Consider the following 20,594-nt stretch of genomic DNA (forward strand, 5'->3'; position numbering starts at 1 on the left):
CTTGAATGATCAATTCTCCTCTGTCAACATCAATCACAGCCTTTGCTGTGGCTAGGAAGGGTCTGCCAAGGATGATGGATTCATCCATGCACTTCCCAGTCTCTAGGACTGTGAAATCAACAGGGATGTAATGGTCTTCAATCTTTACCAGAACATCCTCTACAAGTCCATAAGCTTGTTTTCTTGAATTGTTTGCCATCTCTAGTGAGATTTTTGCAGCTTGTACCTCAAAGATCCCTAGCTTCTCCATTACAGAGAGAGGCATGAGGTTTATGCTTGACCCTAGGTCACACAGAGCCTTCTCGAAGGTCATGGTGCCTAATGTACAAGGTATTGAGAACTTCCCAGGGTCCTGTCTCTTTTGAGGTAATCTCTGCCTAGTCAAGTCATCTAGGTCTTTGGTGAGCAAAAGGGGTTCATCCTCCCATGTCTCATTACCAAATAACTTGTCATTTAGCTTCATGATTGCTCCAAAGTACTTAGCAACTTGCTCTTCAGTGACATCTTCGTCCTCTTCAGAGGAAGAATATTCATCAGAGCTCATGAATGGCAGAAGTAAATCCAATGGAATCTCTATGGTCTCAGTGTGAGCCTCAGATTCCCATGGTTCCTCATTAGGGAACTCATTGGAGGCCAGTGGACGTCCATTGAGGTCTTCCTTAGTGGCGATCACTGCCTCTTCCTCCTCTCCAATTTCGGCCATCTTGATGGCCTTACACTCTCCTTTTGGATTCTCTTTTGTATTGCTTGGAAGAGTACTAGGAGGGAGTTCAGTAACTTTCTTACTCAGCTGACCCACTTGTGCCTCCAAGTTTCTAATGGAAGACCTTGTTTCAGTCATGAAACTTTGAGTGGTTTTGATTAGATTAGAGACCATGGTTGCTAAGTCAGAGTGGCTCTGCTTAGAATTCTCTGTCTGTTGCTGAGAAGATGATGGAAAAGGCTTGCCATTACTAAACCTGTTTCTTCCACCATTATTGTTGTTGAAACCTTATTGAGGTCTTTGTTGATCCTTCCATGAGAGATTTTGATGATTTCTCCATGAAGGATTATAGGTGTTTCCATAGGGTTCTCCCATGTAATTCACCTCTTCCATTGATGGGTTATCAGGATCATAAGCTTCTTCTTCAGATGAAGCATCCTTAGTACTGCCTGGTGCAGCTTGCATTCCAGACAGACTTTGAGAAATCATATTGACTTGCTGAGTCAATATTTTGTTCTGAGCCAATATGGCATTCAGAGTATCAATCTCAAGAACTCCTTTCTTCTGATTTGTCCCATTGTTCACAGGATTCCTTTCAGAAGTGTACATGAATTGGTTATTTGCAACCATTTCAATGAGTTCTTGAGCTTCTGCAGGCGTCCTCTTCGGATGAAGAGATCCTCCAGCAGAGCTGTCCAATGACATCTTGGACAGTTCAGACAGACCATCATAGAAGATACCTATGATGCTCCATTCAGAAAGCATATCAGAAGGACAATTTATGATCAATTGTTTGTATCTTTCCCAAGCTTCATAGAGGGATTCACCTTCCTTTTGTCTGAAGGTTTGGACTTCCACTCTAAGCTTACTCAATTTTTGAGGTGGAAAAAACTTTTCCAAGAAGGCATTGACTAGCTTTTCCCAAGTGTTCAGGCTTTCTTTAGGTTGTGAGTCCAACCATATCCTAGCTCTGTCTCTTACAGCAAAAAGGAATAGCATAAGTCTGTAGACCTCAGGGTCAACCCCATTGGTCTGGACAGTGTAACAGATTTGCAAGAATTTAGCTAAAAAATGATGAGGATCTTCCAATGGAAGTCCATAGAACTTGCAATTCTGTTGCATTAGAGAAACTAATTGAGGCTTAAGCTCAAAGTTGTTTGCTCCAATGGCAGGGATAGAGACGCTTCTCCCATAGAAGTCGGGAGTAGGTGCAGTAAAATCACCCAGCACCTTCCTTGCATTGTTGGCATTGTTGTTGTTTTCGGTTGCCATGTCTTCTTCTTGTTTGAAGATTTCTGTTAGGTCCTCTACATAGAGTAGTGCTTTAGCTTCTCTTAGCTTTCACTTCAAGGTCCTTTCAGGTTCAGGGTCAGCCTCAACAAGAATGCTTTTGTCTTTGCTCCTGCTCATATGAAAGAGAAGAGAACAAGAAAATATGGAATCCTCTATGTCACAGTATAGAGATTCCTTGAGATGTCAGAGGAAAAGAAGAATAGAAGGAGGAGGTAGAAGTTTCAAACTTATCAAGAGAGATAGAGTTCGAATTGTTGATAGTGGAGGAGTGTTAGTCCTTAAATAGAAGGATGTGAGAAGAGGGGAAGAATTTTCGAAAATAATTTAAAATATTTTGAAGAAATTTTGAAAAATTGAAGAATGATTTTCGAAAATTAAAGTTGGGAAAGAAATAAAGTGATTTTTGAAAAAGATTTTGAAATTAGAAATAAAAAAGATTGAAAATTATTTGGAAAAAGATGTGATTAAGAAGATATGATTGAAGAGTTATGGTTTTAAAAAGATATGATTGAAAAGATATGATTGAGAAACAATTTAAAAAGATTTGATTTTTAAAATTAATAACTTGGCTAACAAGAAATTTAAAGGATATGATTCAAACATTAAACCTTTCTTAACAGAAAAGACAACATACTTGAAATGTTGAATCAAATCATTAATTGTAGGCAAGTATTTTTGAGGATGGAAAGAAATTGATTTTGAAAATATATGATTGAAAAGATATAGTTTGAAAAATATTTGATTTTGAAAATTTATGAAAACTTGAAAAAAAATCTGAATTAAAAACAAAATCTTGCCTCTTGTATCATCCTGGTGTTAAATGCCCAGAATGGTATCCATTCTGGCGTTTAACGCCCAAAATGCTACCTGTTCCGAGGGTTACCTGAAACTATAGGTCAATCTCGGATGAGATCTTCTGTGTTGCTGGAGCCGACGTGTCCGGCAGGTGTACAGCGGCCGGAGCTAGTGTGTCCGACTTGTTGGACTTGGTGGTGGTGCTGATCCTTCGTCCCCGGAGGGTGGGGGGTACCTGCAAGGGACTCTGACGCTTATGTTAGCAAGGGTATTAAGCAGGTATTGAGTAGAATCAGAGTATGAGTTATACCTGGGTGCTCCAGTGTATTTATAATAGTGAGAAGTGGCCTTTCTAGATAAGATAAGTTAGTTATCTTATCTTATCTTATCTTTGGGTGAGGTCAGCTTATCTTCAACGGAACCGCCTTTGTCTCTATAGGCTGGGATTGCCTCTGGATTTGGGTCGTGTCCCTCTATTTGGGCCCTTTATTGGGCTTTCTTTTCGACTTGGCCGAGCTCTTTGAGAAGAGGTCGGGTTGTCCTGACCTGAAGAGGTCGGTCGCTTTGTCTTGTAGAACATCCCGGGTCGGACAGCTCGACCCAGGGTATGAACAGTGCCCCTGCTTGAGCTCGGTTCTTCCTTTGGAGGTCGAGTCTTTGACTTCGGTCCTTTAAGTGAAGTCGAACTCAAGCATTTTGTCGATTCCTTTTCTTTGTAGAGTCTTTTTTGAATGTAGAACGTTTTCCTCTAAAAGCGTGCGCTCTTGTATAAGCGCTTTTTTGGGAACGCAAGCGGTTTTAACATCCGCATTTAATTTGCATTTAATTACCCCATTCTCTCTTGGCTTTTATTTTGAATCTCTCAATAAAAAAACGGTTTCTCTTCTTCACTTCTTCTCCGTAACTCCTCCCTTTACTCTCTCGTTTTTCTGTTTCTCTCATCTGCTCTCTGTCTTTCGCTTGCTCCTCTACTTTTCTTGTGTTTGTGGCGTCGCTTGGCGTTCTTCTGGGCAGCCTTTATCCCTGTGCTTCCACTCTTCCTCGAAGCTTCTTTCGTTTCCAGGTTAGTCTCATTTTGCATTTTGTTTTTGGCTTTTGCGATGAAGTTTTCCTTTTGATCTTCTTTTTGGAGAAAGTTTGGATTTTTCTGTTTCTATCATGCTTGACTTTGTTGCATGCTCCGGAATTTTCTTTGTTTTTGGTGTGTACCTTTTGCTGCTTGAATCTTTTTCTTTTGCATGTTGCCGCCATTTCTGTTTGTGCCTTGGCTTGATGATTTTTGCTTGATTTTGAAAAGTTTGTGCCTTTGCTGTTTTTCCATTGGCCTTTTTGGTGTTCTGATAAACTGTAGCAGTAGTGTTGGTAAACTGTAGGAGCAAATGCTTTTCCTGATAAACTGTAGAAGGGTGGATTTTTTGCATTTTTTGCTCCCTTTGCTTTCTGTTCCGGACTTTATTCTGATGAGTGCCGAGGTGTAGATTGTAGAAATGATTTTGAGGACCATACTTGTTTACTGCCTCCAAAGGATGCTCCAAGACTTCTTCTCTTGAGTCTTGGGGTTTTTCCCTTTTTGGTTTATCCGTTCATTTGAGACGTTTTTGACCCATGTCCGAGATGTTTTTAAGTAATCCACTCTTCTTTTCTTTTTGTAGGATTTAGTTGGCCTCATGTCTTTCCGAAATAACGTTGTAGAGATGCCTTCCCAGGTTCCTGCGGGTATGGCCGATTGGGTGACTCCATGGTTCTCCTGTGTGTCTCGCTGGCTGGTTCTGAGTTTTGTGCTCAGCTTAGGCAGTTTCATAGTGTCTGTAGCAATTCTGGTGATGAGAAGAACTATGAACTTGTCCCTCTTTCTTCTGACGAGAGAGTCTATTTTTAAACTCGGGTTGTTGATGGTCGCCCTTTTTTTTTATGTTTATGACTTTTTCTTTGGTCCGCTGGGTATTACCCTTCCTTTTACGCAATTTGAAACTGACCTGTTATGGTCTTGTAATATTGCCCCCTCTCAACTTCACCCTAATTCCTGGGGTTTTATAAAGATTTTTCAATTGTTGTGCAATGGTTTAGGTATCCCTGCTTCCCAATCTCTCTTTTTCTATTTGTTTGTCTTGACTAAGCCCGGAGTGGTAAAAAAGAAGGCAGCTTGGGTCTCTTTTCGCTCTACCCAAGGAAAGAAGGTCTTTTCCATGTTTGACGAGTCTTTTCGTGATTTTAAAAACTACTTTTTCAAGGTCCGAGCTATTGAAGGAGATCGGCCCTTTTTTCTGGACGAAAATGATGAGCCTACCTTTCCCCTAGAATGGCAAAAAGATGTGAGGGTCTCCAGGTATTCTTGGGACATGTTGGATGAGGCTGAGCGGGCCTTTGTGACTGTTTTGGAAGAGCGCTGGGGTCAGCCTCCCCATCTTGATACAAAGAAATTTCTAACCAATCCTTCTCTTCTTCAAACTGAACTGGGTATCTTGTATTTTCCTTGCTATCTGTTTATGTTTACTTGTAGCTGTATTTCTGACTTGTTCGATTTGTAGCTTGACTTCTGTTTTATTTGCAGAGGCAATGAAGAATAATGAATCCATGAAAGCTTTTAAGAGGGCGCAGAAGGCGACTGCTGCCAGGAATATTGCCGCCAAGGCGGCTGGGGAGGGGTCCTCCCAAGTGCGCGAGAAGCCGTCAGTGCCGAGTTCCCCTTTAGTGAAGAAAGCGATTCCGACACCTCGGGTCCGCTTGGTGGATCCTCATCCTGCTTCTGCCGTTCCATCTGCTGCCCCTCCAAATAAGAAACAAAAGACGGTTGAGCCCTTCGACCTTAATGCCCCTGACTTCAATGCCATCGAGTTCATAGATCAACAAATTGGGCCCTATGGCGCCCTTTCGATGGACGATGTGTCTATCTTCCGTCATTTGGAATTTATGGCCTGGAATCACGTGCAGATGGCGTTTATGGCGGCCGCTATACACCGGACTGCTCAAAGTCTCCCTCTTCATGCCACCAAGGCATTTATGGAGGAGGCAAAGCAAGAGTTTGACCGGATGAAGGGGCTGAAGGAGGAGCTCAAATTAAAGGTAACCAAGTTAGAGAAGGATCTAGAGAATGAGAAGGCGAGTTCCCTTTCATTGGCGGCTTCTTTGAGGTTGGCCGAGGACACAGCCCTGATGCATAAAGATAGTTATGTTACAACTTATCGGGAGGTGATGCGTCTGAGGGGGGAGTTGGACAGTGCTCGGGAGGATTATTCTGAGCTCCAAGGTCATCTTGTCAGCAGCGTAACTGCTGCTTATGAGAACTTGAAGGAGCAAGTTCATGTCATTGCTCCCGAGGCCGATCTCACCCTTTTCAATTTAGACAATGTTGTCAGAGATGACAAGATTATCCCTGATGACGAGGGTGATGATGATGCTGATCCTCCTCCTGTGTCCTCTGCCAAAGTGTCAACTACCTCTGCTCCTTCGGTTGCACCTGATTTGGATTGCCAAGTTCTGAACTGGGAGGATGGAACTATAGATGCCGTGCCTATTCAGACTCGTCCTCCTTCTCCCTGTCTTGATACTGCCAAGGATGTTCCTGATGCTTGCTGATCTTTTTCTGGATTCTTATGTTAGTTGGCCCGGCTTGTGGGCTCTTAAAACTTTTTATTTATTTACTGACGTTTTCTGGTTGTTTTGTCTGGCAACCTTATTTTAAAAAACAAAAGTAGCTCGTTATCCTTTTTTTGATGGCCTCTGAGGCTTTAAAACTTTGTAGATCATATCAAGGTTTTTGATATTTTCTTCTGTTTTCTGAGAATGTTGGACCTTGCAGTTTGACCTTTTTGGATTGTCTCGTGCTTATCGTTTGCAGCTTGGATCCTCTGTAATTGTGTGGATCCGACTTGTTTTCTCGTTTTTGTAAGTATTTTTGGTGTTTCTCCAACTGATTTCTTTGCGTTGATTTCCTTTATTTCTGTAATCCTCTTTTCTGGACCTTCGTCAGGTCTCTTTCAGGGATTACTTTTGTTCGTAGGAGTCCGACTTTGTTTAGGTTGGTCTCTTCTGTAATCCTCTTTCTTGGATCTTTATCAGATCTCTTTCAGGGGTTACTTGTATAACTTTTCAGTAGCAGGAGTCCGACTTCGTTATGTCGGTTTCCTTTAAGTTATAGCGTAATCCTCTTTCTTGGATCTTTATTTGATCTCTTTCAGGGATTACTTATATAACTTTTCAGTGGTAGCAGTCCGACTTCGTTATGTCGGTCTCCTTTAAGTTATTGCGTAATCCTCTTTCTTGGATCTTTATCTGATCTCTTTCAGGGATTACTTGTATAACTTTTCAGTGGTAGGAGTCCGACTTCGTTATGTCGGTCTTTAAGTTATTTTTCGTAGTCCTCTTTCTTGGATCTTTTGTCAGATCTCTTTCAGGGACTACTTTGATAACTTTTTATTTTGGGCATACTTTATTATGTCGGGCCCTTCTAAGTTAAAGTAATCCTCTTTAATAGGGTCGGCCAGACCTCTTTCCAGGGTTTACTTATAACTTGGGTTGACTTGGTCCGACTTCCGCACGTCGGCCATTCTTTAAGTTATTATTTTAGCTATCCGTAAGACCTCGTCAAGTTCTTTTTTTTGGATTGCTTTCGATAACTTCTTACATTATTCTTTGTTCATCTTTGCTGATTTGTAGAAAATGGTTGGTATCTTTAGATCGTCCTTTGGATGAATTGCGTTTTCACCTTTATCGGACGATTATCTTTATCGTGGTCGGGCAGTGAATTTGTTTTTCACTTTCTGCCGACCTGTTGCTTTATAATCGGACGATGAATACTTCAGATTAATGCGTCCTAGACTCTTGTAGAATATCTAAAATATATTTTATGTAAAGGAAAATGCGAATATATACATGTGGGATTTTTCTGGTCTAGGTCTCGACCTGGTGCCTCATTAAAAAACCTTTTCAGGAAAAAGAGTACATCCATTTAGTGAGACCTTTTACCTTTTCTAACTGTAGTACCTTCGTAGGTTGCAGGTGTGCCATGATCGGGGAAGCTCTCGTCCATCAAGCTCGGACAGTCTGTAGTAGCCCTTCCCAAGTACTTCTATGACTCGATAGGGTCCTTTCCAGTTCGCTGCCAGCTTCCCTTCTTCGGGTCGAGTTGTTCCAATGTCATTTCGGATTAGGATGAGATCATTCTCTGCAAAACTTCTCGGCACTACCTTTTGATTATATCTGGAAGTCATTCGTCACTTTAGAGCTTCTTCCCTGATCCGAGTTCTTTCTTGGATTTCGGGTAACAAGTCGAGCTCTTCTCTCTGAAGTTGGGAGTTTGCTTGTTCATTGTAGTGGACTACTCAGGGAGATCCTTCTTCGATTTCTATTGGAATCATTGCCTCCGCTCTGTATGCTAGTCGGAATGGTGATTCGTTTATAGTAGAATGGGGGGTTGTTCGATATGCCCATAGGACTTGTGGAAGTTCCTCGGCCCAGGCTCCCTTTGCTTCTTGTAGCCTCCGCTTTAGTCCGGCCAATATGACTTTGTTGGCTGCTTCGGCTTGTCCATTGGCTTGGGGATGTTCAATGGAGGTGAACTGGTGTTTTATGTTCAGGTCGGCCACCAGTTTCCTGAAGCCTGCATCTGTAAATTGGGTACCGCTGTCCGTGGTGATGGAGTATGGTATTCCGAACCTCGTAATAATGTTCCTATATAGGAATTTTTGACTTCTTTGAGCGGTAGCATTGGCTAGGGGTTCTGCCTCGATCCATTTTGTGAAATAGTCTACTCCTACTATGAGGAATTTTACTTGTCTCGATCCCTGTGGGAAGGGTTCGAGAAGGTCGAGTCCCCATTTCGCAAATGGCCAGGGTGAGGTCACGCTGATGAGCTTTTCTGGTGGGGAATGTGAAAGTTGGCATGCTTCTGGCATGGTGGGCATGTCCTCACAAATTCTGTAGCCTCCTTTTGTAGAGTTGGCCAATAGAATCCCGCCCGGAGTATCTTTTTGGTGAGAGCTTGCACTCCGAGATGATTACCACAAATGCCGCTATGTACTTCCTCCAAGACTTCCTTTGTGTTAGAAGTCGGTACGCATTTTAGTAAAGGTGATGATATCCCTCTTTTGTATAGTGTGTTGTTTATGATAGTGTAGTACTGTGCTTTCCTTTTCAGCCTCTTTGCCTCCTTTTCATCTGTAGGGAGTGCTTCTGTTTTGAGGTAATTTATTATGGGGGTCATCCATCCTTGATCCCGACCTATTATGGCTAGGACTTTTTCTTCTTCCGCTATTGACGGGTTCTGTAGTATCTCCTGGATGAGGCTTCTATTGTTGCCCCCTGGTTTGGTGCTGGCTAATTTTGAAAGGGCGTCAGCTCGGGCATTTTGCTCACGAGGTATGTGGTAAATTCTATATTCCCCGAGTTGTCCGAGCTATTCTTTGGTTTTATCCAAATATTTTTTCATGGTCGGATCTTTGGCTTGGTAGCTTTCTATTATTTGTAAGGTTATGACTTGTGAGTCACTGTAGATGTTGAGTTTTCGAGCTCCAACCTCCCTAGCCAGCTTCAAAGCAGCTAATAGTGCTTCGTATCCTGCCTGGTTGTTTGAGGCCGGGAATCTGAATTTAAGGGAGACTCAAGTTGAGTTCCTTGGTTGCTTTTGATTAACACACCCGCACCGCTTCCTGTTTTATTCGAGGATCCGTCTACGTATATGTTCCACTCTATGGGATTTTCGAGGTGTCTGTGAATTCTGCGATGAAGTCGGCCAGGTGTTGTGATTTTATGGCTGTCCGTGCCTCGTATTGGAGGTCAAACTCAGACAACTCGATTGCCCATTGTAGGATTCTTCCTGCTAGATCTGTTTTCTGCAATATCCCTTTTATGGGTTGGTTGGTCCGAACTTTAATGGTATGCGCTTGGAAATATGGGCGAAGCCACCGTGATGTGAGGATCAGAGCGTAGGCAAACTTTTCTATTTTCTGGTAGTTCAGCTCAGATCCCTGTAGCGCTTTGCTAATGAAGTAGACGGGTTTTTGCCCATGTTCGTCTTCTCTGACTAGTGCTGAGGCTATTGCCCGGCTCTCTACTGCGAGATATAATATGAGCGGTTCTCCTTCTCGTGGCCGATATAATATAGGTGGCCGTCCTAAGAACTCTTTGAAGTCTCGGAAGGCTTGCTCACATTCCGTCGTCCATTCGAACTGTTTTCCCTTTCTTAAAGTAGCATAGAAGGGAAGAGATCTTATCACGGCTCCTGCTAAGAATCGGGATAGAGCGGCCAGCCTTCTGTTAAGTTGTTGTACTTCTTTGACACAAGTTGGGCTCTTCATGTTGAGTATGGCTTGACACTTGTCTGGATTTACTTCAATCCCCCTTTGTGTGAGCATGAAGCCCAAGAATTTGCCTGCTTCTACTGCGAAGGTGCATTTTGCGAGATTGAGCCGCATGTCGTGTTTCCTGATAGTGTAAAACACTTGAGCCAGGTCGGATAATAATGTATCTTCGCTTTGTGTCTTTATCAACATGTCGTCTACATAAACTTCCATGGTTTTCCCGATGTGATCTGAGAAAACTTTATTCATTAGCCTTTGATAAGTAGCTCCTGCGTTCTTGAGACCGAAAGGCATCACGATGTAACAGTAGTTTGCTTTCGGCGTTAGGACAAGGTCTTTTCTTGATCTGGCGGATACATGGGGATTTGGTTGTACCCTGAATACGCGTCCATGAATGAGAGATATTTATATCCTGATGAAGCATCTACTAGAGCGTCGATGCTTGGGAGTGGGTAAGGGTCTTTTGGGCAGGCTTTGTTGAGGTCGCTGTAGTCGGTGCACATTCGCCACTTCCCATTTGACTTTTTCACCAAGACGACGTTTGCTAGCCATAGTGGGTATTTGACTTCCCTTATGAACCCGGCCTCTAGTAGCGCCTGTACTTGTTCTTCCACAGGTTGAGCTCGTTCTGGTCCGAGTTTTCTTCGTCTTTGTTGTACCGGCCGGGATCCCGAGTAGACTGCCAATTTGTGGCTCATTAGTTCGGGATCAATGCCTGGCATGTTGGCAGCTTTCCATGCAAAGAGATCAACATTATCTCGTAGGAACCGTATTAGTGATTCCTTTGTGTCTCCTTTCAGGATCGTGCCAATATTAGTTGTTTTATCCGAAGTGTCTCCGATCTGGACTCTTTCTACTTCTCCTTCGGGTCGTGGTCGGAATTCTTCTCGCCTCTGAACTCCACTGAGCTCGATTGTGTGGAACTCTCCTCCTTCACCTCGGAGGTTTAGGCTTTCGTTATAACAGCGACGTGCCATCTTTTGATCTGCCTTTATTGTAGCTATCCCTTCCGCAGTTGGGAATTTCATACATAGATGTGGATTGAAACTATTGCGCCGAGTTGATTTAACGTTGTCCGACCTATTAAGGCATTGTAGGCTGAGCTTACGTCGACCACGATGTAGTCTATCTTGAGTGTTCTGGATTGGTTCCCTTTTTCCGAAGGTTGTATGCAGCGATACGTATCCCAGCGGTTGAACTGGGGCATCTCCTAGTCCGACCAGACGGTTCGGGTACGCTCTTAGCTCTTTTTCTTTTAGACCGAGTTTGTCGAAGGCAGTTTTGAATAAGATGTCGGCAGAGCTTCCCTGGTCAATTAGTGTACGGTGAAGGTTGGCGTTTGCTAGTATGATCGTAATGACCATGGGGTCGTCATGTCTCGAGATGATTCCGGATGCGTCTTCCTTGGTAAACGTGATTGCTGGGATGTCTGGGGCTTCCTTTTTTCCTTCGACGTGGTACACCTCTTTGAGGTGTCGCTTGCGAGATGATTTGGATATTCCTCCTCCAGCAAATCCGCCGTGTATTACGTGAACGTGTCTTTCTGGTGTGAGGGGTGATCGTTCAGATCGTCCAACGTCCTCATCCCTTCTTTTTTTTCTTGGTTCGTCATCCTGATTAGCCAAAAACCGATCTAGTTTTCCTTCTCTTACTAGTTTTTCTATGATGTTTTTCAAGTCGAAGCATTCATTGGTGGAATGCCCTCGAAGCCGGTGATATTCACAGTATTCATTCCGATTTCCTCCTCCTCTTTTGCCTTTAAGTGGCCGAGCTGGAGGAATTTTCTCTGTATGGCAGACTTCTTTGTAAACATCTACCAAGGATACCCTAAGAGGAGTATAGTTATGATATTTTTTGATTTTCTCTCCGGGGCGATCCTCTTTTTTCTTGGATTCTTTATCTCGGTAGGCAGAACCAAACCTTGAGGCTTTGCTAAGTCGAGAATTTTCCTCCATGTTGATGTATTTCTGTGCCCGTTCTTGTACTTCGTCTAAGGATGTCGGGTATCTCTTTGGTATAGATTGGCTAAACGGTCCTTCTCGTAGGCCATTTATGAGGCCCATAATGGCAGCTTCTGTTGGAAGACTTTGTATGTCCATGCATGTTTTGTTGAATCTTTCCATGTAGTTGCGAAGGCTCTCCCGATCTCCTTGCTTAATCCCTAGTAGGCTAGGTGCGTGTTTGGCTTTGTCCTTTTGTATGGAGAATCGGGCCAGGAACTTCTTGGCCAGGTCATCGAAACTCGAGATGGATTTTGGTGGTAGGTTGTCGAACCATTTAATGGCTATCTTGGTGAGAGTTGTTGGAAATGCTTTGCAACGAACTGCATCTGAGGCATCATTGAGGTACATTCTACTTCTGAAGTTGCTGAGATGATGGTTGGGGTCCGATGTGCCGTCATATAGAGTCATATCTGGAAGCTTGAAATCTTTTGGAACTTTGGTCTTCATGATTTCTCTGGTGAATGGATCTTGATCTTTCTGGGAGCTATCCTCTATGGATGGTCGAGTAGCTTTAGTTTTAAGATCAGCTTCGAGTTTTGTAAGCTTATCTTCTAATTCTCGGCGCCGCCTTATCTCCCGGTGTAGATCTTCTTCTTTTTCACGTCGATGTTGGGCTTCGTTCTCAAGCTGCTCCAATCGATTTTGAAGTGCTTCCATTACTCCTGGATTTGATGAATTTTTGTCTCCGTTGGTTTCTGGAGTTTCTTTGAGTATTGTGTCCGCGTTTTTATGCGGCGTTCTTTCTTCCAAGCCTAAATCGTGGTCGTTGTCATGGTCATCCGCCATGTTAATGGGGTGACTTCCAGGTTCCCCGGCAACGGCGCCAATGTTCCGAGGGTTACCTGAAACTGTAGGTCGATCTCGGACGAGATCTTCTGTGTTAGTCGGAGCCGACATGTTCGGCAGGTGTACAGCGCCCGGAGCTGGTGTGTCCGACTTGTTGGACTTGGTGGTGGTGCTGATCCTTCGTCCCCGGAGGGTGGGGGGTACCTGCAAGGGACTCCGATGCTTAAGTTAGCAAGGGTATTAAGCAGGTATTGAGTAAAATCAGAGTATGAGTTATACCTGGGTGCTCCAGTGTATTTATAATAGTGAGAAGTGACCTTTCTAGATAAGATAAGTTAGTTATCTTATCTTATCTTATCTTTGGGTGAGGTCAGCTTATCTTCAACGGAACCGCCTTTATCTTTGTAGGCTGGGATTGCCTCTGGATTTGGGTCGTGTCCCTCTATTTGGGCCCTTTATTGGGCTTTCCTGTTGAGTTGGCCAAGCTCTTTGAGAAGAGGTCGGGTTGTCCTGACCTGAAGAGGTCAGTCGCTTTGTCTTATAGAACATCCCGGGTCGGACAGCTCGACCCAGGGTATGAACACTACCCTTTTGGGCGTTAAACGCCCAGCCAGGTACCATGGCTGGCGTTTAAATGCCAGTTTTCCTTCTTCACTGGGCATTTTGAACGCCCGGCTTTTTCTGTGTAATTCTTCTGCTGCATGTTCTGAATCTTCAATTCTCTGTATTATTGACTTGAAAGGACACAAATTAAAAAAAAATTTTTGAATTTTTAATGATGAGGGATAATCAAAATGCCACTAAGATCAAATAAACAATGCATGCAAGACACCAAACTTAGAAGTTCGTATACTATTGACACTAACAAATTGAGAATGCATATGAAAAACAACAAAACACTCAAGACAAGAGAATTTAAAGATCAGAGCAAGGAAATCATCAAGAACAACTTGAAGATCAATGAAGAACATAATGCATGTAATTTTCGAAAATTAGAAGAATAAAGACATGCAATTGACACCAAACTTAAAATTAGACACTAGACTCAAACAAGAAACATAAAAATATTTTTGATTTTAAGATTTTATAAATTTTTTTGTGCTTTTTCGAAAATTGAGTGGAAAAGAAAAATAAGGGTTCAAAATTCTTAATGAGAATTCCAGGAATCATTGCAATGCTAGTCTAAGACTCCGGTCCAGGAATTAGACATGGCTTCACAGCCAGCCAAGCTTTCAGTGAAAGCTCCGGTCCAAAACACTAGACATGGCCAATGGCCAGCCAAGCTTTAGCAGATCATTGCTCACAACAGCAAAATTGATAGAAATCAACAAGCTGTTATGATGATAAGTTGAAACCTCGGTCCAAAAGATTAGACATGGCTTCACAGCCAGCCATACTTCAACAAATCATCATGAAACTCTAGAATCCATTCTTAAAAACTCTGAAGAACAAAATAGAAATATTTTTTTGTATTTTTGAAAAATTTTCAAAAAGTAAAAAGCTTAAACATAAAATAAAATTACCTAATCTAAGCAACAAGATGAACCGTTAGTTGTCCAAACTCAAACAATCCCCGGAAACGGCGCCAACAACTTGGTGCACGAAATTGTGATCATCAATGGTGCCATCAACATGGTACGCTCAATTGCAATCTCAACTCTTTATCACAACTTCGCACAACTAACCAGCAAGTACACTGGGTCGTCCAAGTAATAAACCTTACGCGAGTAAGGGTCGATCCCACGGAGATTGTTGGTATGAAGTAAACTATGGTCATCTTGTAAATCTCAGTCAGGCAGATTTAAATGGTTATGGAGGATTGATAATTAAAAGCTGAATAAAACATAAAATAAAGATAGAGATACTTATGTAATTCATTGGTGAGAATTTCAGATAAGCGTATGGAGATGCTTTGTCCCTTCCGTCTCTCTACTTTCCTACTGTCTTCATCCAATCCTTCTTACTCCTTTCCATGGCAAGCTGTATGTTGGGCATCACCGTTGTCAATGGCTACAGTCCCGTCCTCTCAGTGAAAATGTTCAACACGCTCTGTCACAGCACGACTATTCATCTGTCGGTTCTCGATCATGTCGGAATAGAATCCAGTGATTCTTTTGTGTCTGTCACTAACGCCCCACAATCGCGAGTTTGAAGCTCGTCACAGTCATTCAATCCCTGAATCCTACTCAGAATACCACAGACAAGGTTTAGACCTTCCGGATTCTCAAGAATGGCCGCCAATGGATTCTAGCTGATACCACGAAGATTCTTATTAAGGAATCCAAGAGAGATCCACTCAATCTAAGGTAAAACGGAGGTGGTTGTCAGGCACACGTTCATAGGTGAGAATGATGATGAGTGTCACGGATCATCACATTCATCAAGTTGAGGAAAAAGTGATATCTTAGAACAAGAATAAGCTGAATTGAATAGAAGAACAATAGTAATTGCATTAATACTCGAGGTACAGCAGAGCTCCACACCTTAATCTATGGTGTGTAGAAACTCTACCGTTGAAAATACATAAGAACAAGGTCTAGGCATGGCCGAATGGCCAGCCTCCCAAAGAGGGTTCAATCATAAAAACATGATCAAAAGATGATTCGAAGATTTAAAGATTTCTAAATACAATAGCAAAAGGTCCTATTTATAGAGAACTAGTAGCCTAGGGTTTACAGAAATGAGTAAATGAGGTAAAAATCCACTTCCGGGCCCACTTGGTGTGTGCTTGGGCTGAGCATTGAAGCTTCCATGTGTAGAGACTTTTCTTGGAGTTAAACGCTAGCTTTTGTGCCGGTTTGGGCGTTTAACTCCCAATTTTGTGCCAGTTCCGGCGTTTAACGCCGGGAATTCTGAAGCTGACTTGGAACGCCTATTTGGGCCATCAAATCTCGGGTAAAGTATGGACTATTATATATTGCTGGAAAGCCCTGGTTGTCTACTTTCTAACTCAATTAAGAGCCCGCCGATTGGGCTTCTGTAGCTCCAGATATTCCACTTCGAGTGCAGGGAGGTCAGAATCCAACAGCATCTGCAGCCCTTTTCAGCCTCTGAATCAGATTTTTGCTCAAGTCCCTCAATTTCAACCAGAAAATACCTGAAATCACAGAAAAACACACAAACTCATAGTAAAGTCCAGAAAAGTGAATTTTAAATAAAAACTAATAAAAATATAATAAAAACTAACCAAAATATACTAAAAGCATACTAAAAATAATGCCAAAAAGCGTATAAATTATCCGCTCATCAATGACCAGCCAAGAACTTCCCGGATGGGTAGTTGCTCTGATATATGCGAATAGATCTGTGCTCAACAATAGTCATGAGAGTATCGACAGCAGCACCATTGAAGGTACTAATGATATTATGGTGATCCCAGATGATGAGGAAGAGGAGGATCTAGAGATGGATTTTGAGCAGGAGGAGTTACCATTGTCAGGTAGTGATCAGCCAACGGGTGAGCCCTACAGGGACTTACCTAATGGTGACATCTGATAACGGATAGCTAGTATCTAAGAGAATTCTTTTGAGGACACTCCAGCATTGCACTGAATTTTATATACACTAGAGAGACTAGGAGTTTTTTTAGTGTTGCTAGGCTAGCCTGGGTGTCAGCTTAAAGGCTTTTTATATGGGCCATGCCTCAAAGTGTCGTGTATTATATATGTATATATTTTCGAGTAGAGACTGAAAAAGGGTGTAAACTAACTAATTCTTTTGTACAACACTGCTTGTGATGTATATGACGTATATTATCAATTTTGATATCTATTTCTTATGTTCTTTTATGTTTCTATTCATGTATGTTTGGTTATTTTATTCTTGTAAATGTTTAAAAGAAATTTACCCGTAAAAACGATAATGCTCTAACAAGGTAACAGGCTCATATGATAAATACTAGCTATAAACTAAAGAAACAAGTTGGTAACACTCGGCTTCTTGTATGATCATGATGTACCAAAATTTAAGTTGTTACATTGATCCCCAAATGTGCTTCCATATGAACTTTTCTTTAAATCTCGGGAGCATCTGTTAGATTGGTTAGTGAAAAAAGTGGTAAGCTATAGAATAACCTGATTTCATATTATAGTGGCCTCAGATGTGCTTGGTCTAAATCATAAAATCTTCTCCTTGTTCAATATCCATTTGTCTAATATGTAAAGCTATTGTAGGGCTAAAATTATTGTCTAATTTTTGCTGATTCCATCCTCCAGAGGCATCAAATACTTGTCTTAGCCACACAATATTTTCATCTTGGCATTTGATCCACGCTCGTGGACTATGTCGGAAGAGAATTTCTCAATAGAGTTGCGTTGCAAGTATAGCTCTACCAACAACAATCCTCGAGGATCAAATTTAGAAAGGAATTGGTTGTCACAAGTTCAACCCCAATAAAATAACCGAAGTATTCAAACCTCAGGTCATCTCACAAGGAATGGGCAAACATGTGCTTCAACATTGGTTAGAAATCCGGGGTTGTAAGTCATGATCAATGAATTAAACTAGGAATCTTAGCAAACAAGTAATCTTAAAGTGCAAAGAACTAATTCAAATAACTAAGCAAGATGTGAGCAATTCCAAACGAAGAAGACAACATTCAATATAATTCTACTCTCAACTAAACAATAACTATAACTAAGGCAAAGCAATCAAGATTTTTAGGTTTTCAAATAAGAATGATAAAAGCAACTCTTGGCTAGACATGGGAATTGGGGTCACTATCCTTGTCTAATAACCATATCTTGACAATTATGAGGAACCAAACTCATTAAGTCTACTTCTATACTTGAAGTATGATAAATGGTTTGGTCAACATCCACCCATAAGGTCTAACCTCACTATTAATTAACCTAGTAGTAGGCTAGCGTCAATGGCTATCAAATTGACCACTAAGGGTTCCCAAATCATCAAATCCATTAAACCCAATGACTCAAGTTTACCCAATTCCCTTGGCCTAAGCCAAGAGTAAAAAGAACTACTCCATAATCAAGGTAAACAATTCATCAAACACATGGTAGGCATTAACAAAAGACATGTTCAAATTGCAATTGGATTGAAATTAACAAATACCCACTAACAAGTATCAACATACAATCACTCAAACAACACAATTAATCATAGAAATCATCAATGTAACATCAACAAAGCAAAATTCACAACATTCATGCAATGGGTATAAAGTAACAATGGACAAGAATCCACAAAACTAACACAAGATCTAAGCAAAATTACACTAAGCAATTCAAATTAAACAATCAAAACTAGTAATTGATGAGCGGATAATTTGTACGCTTTTTGGCATTGTTTTCAGTATGTTTTAGTATGATCTAGTTAGTTTTTAGTATATTTTCATTAGTTTTTAGTTAAAATTCACTTTTCTGGACTTTACTATGAGTTTGTGTATTTTTCTGTGATTTCAGGTATTTTCTGGCTGAAATTGAGGGACCTGAGCAAAAATCTGATTCAGAGACCAAAAAGGACTGCAGATGCTGTTGGATTCTGACCTCCCTGCACTCGAAGTAGATTTTCTGGAGCTACAGAGGCCTAATTGGCGCGCTCTCAACGGCGTTGGAAAGTAGACATCCTGGGCTTTCCAGAAATATATGATAGTCCATACTTTGCCCAAGATTTGATGGCCCAAACCGGCGTTCAAAGTCACCCTCAGGAATTCCAGCGTTAAACGCCGGAACTGGCACAAGAATGGGAGTTAAACGCCCAAACTGGCACCAAAGCTGGCGTTTAACTCCAAGAGGAGTCTCTACACGAAAATGCTTCATTGCTCAGTCCAAGCACACACCAAGTGGGCCCGGAAGTGGATTTTTATGTCATTTAGTCATCTCTGTAAACCTTAGGCTACTAGTTCTCTATAAGTAGGACCTTTTACTATTGTATTGAGATATCTGGGTAGTTATCTTCGTTCTGATGCTATCTTAGATCATTGGGAGGCTGGCCATTCGGCCATGCCTAGACCTTGTTCTTATGTATTTTCAACGGTGGAGTTTCTACACACCATAGATTAAGGTGTGGAGCTCTGCTGTACCTCGAGTGTTAATGCAATTACTATTGTTCTTCTATTCAATTCCGCTTGTTCTTGTTCTAAGATATCACTTGTTCTTCAACTTGATGAATGTGATGATCCGTGACACTCATCATCATTCTCACCTATGAACGTGTGACTGACAACCATCTCCGTTCTACCTTAGATTGGGTGAATATCTCTTGGATTCCTGATACACGACGCATGGTTGATCGCCTGACAACCGAGTGCTCGCCTGACAAACGAGCCAGCCATTCCGTGAGATCAGAGTCTTCGTGGTATAGGCTAGAACTGATGGCGGCATTCAAGAGAATCCGGAAGGTCTAACCTTGTCTGTGGTATTCTGAGTAGGATTCAATGATTGAATGACTGTGACGTGCTTCAAGCTCCTGAGGGCGGGGCGTTAGTGACAGACGCAAAAGAATCACTGGATTCTATTCCGGCCTGATCGAGAACCGACAGATGGATAGCCGTGCCGTGACAGGGTGCGTTGAACATTTCCACTGAGAGGATGGGAGGTAGCCAATGACAACGGTGAAACCCTTGCTTAAGCTTGCCATGGAAAGGAGTAAGAAGGATTGGATGAAGATAGTAGGAAAGCAGAGAGACGGAAGGGAAGGCATCTTCATACGCTTATCTGAAATTCCTATCAATGAATTACATAAGTATCTCTATCTTTATCTTTATGTTTTATGCGTTTATCACCATACCCATTTGAGTTTGCCTGACTAAGATTTACAAGGTGACCATAGCTTGCTTCATACCAACAATCTCTGTGGGATCGACCCTTACTCGCGTAAGGTTTATTACTTGGACGACCCAGTACACTTGCTGGTTAGTTGTGCGAAGTTGTGTTTATGCCATGGTACTGAATACCAAGTTTTTGGATTCATTACCGGGGATTAATTGATTCGTGAAAAGTAGTTATCACAATTTCGTGCACCAGTAATTAACAAGATCCAATTCAGAATTTAACAAGGAAAGATCAAATTAAAGCTAGATCTAGAGAGGAACAAGAGTTTCTATCTCTAGAAGAACAAAGAACCAAAAACTAGAAAATGTGTCCTAGTGTAAAAATGATTGATCCCCCCTTCTCCCTAGCATCCTTGGGTCTTTTCCATGCATAAACAGGTTGAATTTGGGCCAAATGAGCCTCAGAAATTGCCAGGCACGATTTCCTTTAATGAGGTCACGTGCAGCTTCCCGCGCGTGCGCACCATGCGTGCATGCGCGTCGATTGCTTTTGTATTCCACGCGTGCGCGCCAAGTGCGTGTGCGCGTCAGTTGGAATTCTCTGACCCGCGCGGATGCGTCCATCCTTGCACACTGCTTCCAGCTATCCTCATCCACGCGTGCGCGTGAAGTGCGAGTGCGTGTCGGTGCTGAAGTTCCCAAAATCCAAATCTTCATGTTCCTTCCTCTTGTGCATGCTTTCTTTCTCTCTTCTAGGCCATTCTTACCCTATTAATTCTGAAATCACTCAACAAATACATCACGGCATCAAATGGCAATAAAAGAGATTGAAAGGAAGAGATTGTTACCCATGGAGCGAGATCGGTTGAACGACCTCCCCACACTTAGAATTTAGCACGGTCCTCCGTGCTACTAACAATGCGCAAAGGATGGTCGGGACCGGAACCTTCACTATCCCCTTCATTAGAGCTCCCATCACTTGGGTT

At 42.1% G+C, this 20,594-nt stretch overlaps 1 non-coding gene across 1 annotated transcript; it reads left to right on the top strand.

Moving 5' to 3' along the window:
• The first annotated feature begins 1,462 nt into the window (after positions 1-1,462).
• LOC112793720 (small nucleolar RNA R71) lies at positions 1,463-1,570 on the top strand. Its single transcript, XR_003198419.1, has one exon. It is a non-coding gene; the product is annotated as a small nucleolar RNA R71 (small nucleolar RNA).
• The last annotated feature ends 19,024 nt before the right edge of the window (positions 1,571-20,594 follow it).

This window comes from Arachis hypogaea, chromosome 3, assembly GCF_003086295.3.
Source record: "Arachis hypogaea cultivar Tifrunner chromosome 3, arahy.Tifrunner.gnm2.J5K5, whole genome shotgun sequence".
Taxonomy (NCBI): Eukaryota; Viridiplantae; Streptophyta; class Magnoliopsida; order Fabales; family Fabaceae; genus Arachis; species Arachis hypogaea.